Source organism: Pinus tabuliformis, chromosome 4_1, assembly GCF_031772625.1.
Source record: "Pinus tabuliformis cultivar Carrire ecotype Pingquan chromosome 4_1, CPIR1, whole genome shotgun sequence".
Lineage (NCBI taxonomy): Eukaryota > Viridiplantae > Streptophyta > Pinopsida > Pinales > Pinaceae > Pinus > Pinus tabuliformis.
The window spans coordinates 121,612,672-121,616,306 of record NC_142303.1 but is presented as its reverse complement, the minus strand read 5'-3'; positions in this window follow the sequence as shown (position 1 = coordinate 121,616,306).

Genomic DNA, 3,635 nt, shown 5'->3' with positions numbered 1-3,635 from the left:
ATATTGAGTTCTTTGCAAGATGAATGGCACTTTGGCTATCACTGTATAATGTGCCCATATCATGCTCCTTACCCAATTCACCCATAAACCTTTGTAACCAAATCATTTCTTTACTAGCCTCTGTAGCAACAACATACTCTGCTTGTGTTATTGAAAGTGCAACAACACTTTGGATTTTTGAAACCCAACTGACAGTTGTTCCACCAACAGTAAATACATATCCTGTAGTGCTCCTCCTGTTATCTCTGTCACTTGCCATATCTGCATCAACATATCCTTGTAGGGAAATGTTTGAACCACCAAAGCATAATGCTTGATTTGTGGTACCTTTCAAATATCTGAGAATCCATTTCACTGCCATCCAATGTTCCTTTCCTGGATTGTTCATGTACCTGCTTATACCTCCCACTGCATGTGCAATATCAAGCCTTGTGCAGACAATTGCATACATTAAGTTTCCAACTGCTGATGCATATGGAACTTTAGACATATAATCCATGTCTTCTTGGGTCTTTGGGCACATTTCCTTACTAAGTTTGAAATGGCTAGCAAAAGGTGTACTAACTGGTTTTGCATTGTGCATGTTAAATCTCTTCAACACCTTTTGTATGTACTCATTCTGAGACAATGTTAATTTGCAATTTTTCCTGTCTCTAGTTATTCTCATACCAAGGATTTGTTTTGCAACTCCCAAATCCTTCATTGGAAATGAATTTGCCAATTTTCTTTTAAGCACATTTATTTCCTGCATGTTAGATCCTGCAACAACCATGTCATTTACATACAATAACAATATAATATAGCTTCCATCATTTTGCTTTTTCAGATAAACACAATGATCAGAGTGACATCTAGTATAACCTTGTTCAGACATAAACTTGTCAAATTTTAGATACCACTGCCTTGGAACCTGTTTTAAGACATACAAGCTCTTCTTCAACCTACACAGTAGTTTCTCCTTCCCTTTCACTTCATATCCTTGTGGCTGCTGTATATATATCTCTTCCTCCAAATCCCCATGGAGAAAGGTTATCTTTACATCTAACTGCTCAAGATGCAAATCTTCAACTGCCACTAGACTTAAAATAGTTTTGATTGAATTCATTTTAACAATAGGAGAAAATATTTCGTAAATATCAATACCTTTCTTCTATGCAAACCCCTTCACCACAAAGTCTAGCTTTGTACCTCTGTTTTCCTCCATCTTCTTGCTTCAGCCTGTAAACCCATTTATTCTGCAATGTAGTTTTACCTGCATGGAACCTGATTAAGTCCCATGTCTGGTTGTGCATTAAGGAGTCCATCTCTTCTTCCATGGCTACCTCCCACTTCTTCCTGATTTCAACCTGCATTGCTTCTTCATAACATTCGGGTTCACCGGAATCAGTCAACAATAAATAATATAATGAAGGAGAGTATCGTTCAGGGGGTCTACTTATCCTGGTAGATCTTCTAACACCACTTATAGGTGTTTGGGGTGCCTTTTTCTGTTGTGGTGGTTGCCTCTGTTGATTATTATTTTTTTCACGCACCTTTACTTTTTCAGTGATTTCATCAAGAACTGTGTATTCCTTGTTTTCTTTTTCCTGTTTCTTTTCCTGCAACTGATTCTTATACAAGACCTTTTCATTGAATATTACATCTCTGCTACTAATAATTTTGTGATTTTCATAATCATATAAGCGATAACCAAAATCATTAACACCATATCCAATAAAGGTGCATTTCTTTGACTTTGCCTCAAGCTTTGTTCTATTTTCTTTATCAATATAGACAAAGGCCTCACAACTAAAAGGCTTTAAAAAAGAGTAGTTTACCTTTTTACCTGTCCATGCTTCCTCTGGAACACCACCATCCAAGGAACTTGAAGTCCCTCTGTTTATTAGATAAACAACAGTATCTACAGCATCTGCCCAAAACTGTAAAGGCAATCTTGCATGCAATCTCATGCACCTTGCACGCTCCATGATTGTTCTGTTCATCCTTTCTGACACACCATTTTCTTGTGGTGTTCTTGGAACTGTCTTCTCTCTGCGAATTCCATGCTCTGAACAGTACCTATCAAACTCTTTGCTGCAATATTCACCTCCATTGTTTGATCTAAGACACTTCAATTTCTTTCCTGTCTCAATCTCAACCAAAGCTTTCCATTTCTTGAAAGTATCAAATACATTAGATTTATTCTTAATACAATAAATCCAAGATTTTCTAGTTGCATCATCAATAAAAGTAACATAATAACGAGAGCCACTGAGAGATGATACCTAAGTAGGTACCCATATATCTGTATGTACAAGCTCTAATTTTTCATTCTTCTTTTCTTTCCCAACTCTGAGAAATCTGACTCTCTTCTGTTTTCCATAAATGCAATTCTCACAGAAGTCCAAATCAACATTCTTCAAACCCGGCAACAAATTCCTTGAGTGAAGAATCTTCATCCCCTTTTCACTCATGTGTCCGAGCCTATGATGCCATAATGCTGCATCTGCTCCTTTGGAATTTAAAGCATTAACAGAGTTAGAAATACCATTGCATAAATACAATGTACCAACCTTTTTGCCTTTTGCTATTAACAGGGCTCCTTTGGTGACCTTCCAAGATTTATCTGTGAAAGTTGTCACACAACCTTCACTGCCTAACTACCCTGTTGAAATCAGATTTTTCTTTAGATCTGGAACATGCCTTACCTCCTTTAGTAGCCATTGGTTTCCATTCTGTTGTTTTACAAGAACCTTACCCATTCCAACAATTTTACAGGGTTTATCATCACCCAAACGAACTTGTCCAAAATCTCCTTGAACATAGTCATGAAAGTATTTCTTATCAGGTGTGTCATGGAATGAGGCCCCTGAATCTACCACCCACGAATCAGTAATATTTTCGAAAGAAAGAATCAAAGCATCTTGTAACACCTCACCTGTCACATTTGCTTCATGATTTTTTTCTTGCTGTGAATCTCCTTCTTTTCCCTTTCGAGATCTACAGTCTTTCTTTAGGTGTCCTTTCTTTCCACATTTCCAGCACACTACCCCCGATCTGGACTTGGACCTTTCCTTGATTTACTGCGATATCCTGAGCTCTTTCCTCTTTCCATTTTTCTTCCCCTAGACTCTGCACTCAAAGCATTTCCCGATGTCTCACCAGAGCTTTTCCATCGCATTTCCTCGCTAAGGATAGCACCGACAACATCATCAAACTTTAAAGTACTAGATCCAGACACAGAGTTACTAATGGCCATTACTAAACCATTCCAACTTTCTGGCAATGAGCACAAGAATAACAGAGCTCTAACTTCATCATCAAAGTTTACCCCTATAGAACATAACTGACTTGTAACAGTATTAAAATCATTTAAATGATCTGCAACAGATCCACCTTCCGACATCTTCATATTAAATAACCGTTTCATAAGAAATACCTTGTTTGAGGCTGAGGTTTTTTCATATAGTTTCTCCAACGCCTTAATCAAACCCTCTGTCGTTGTTTCCTTCGAAATGTTGAAGGCGATCGATGCTGCAAGGCACAAATGTATTGTTCTGAGTGCCTTTCTATCGAGAAGGTTCCATTCTTCATCTTTCATACCCGTCGGCATCTTTGCTTTTCTGCCCAATGGTAGGTATAGATCTTTTTGATAC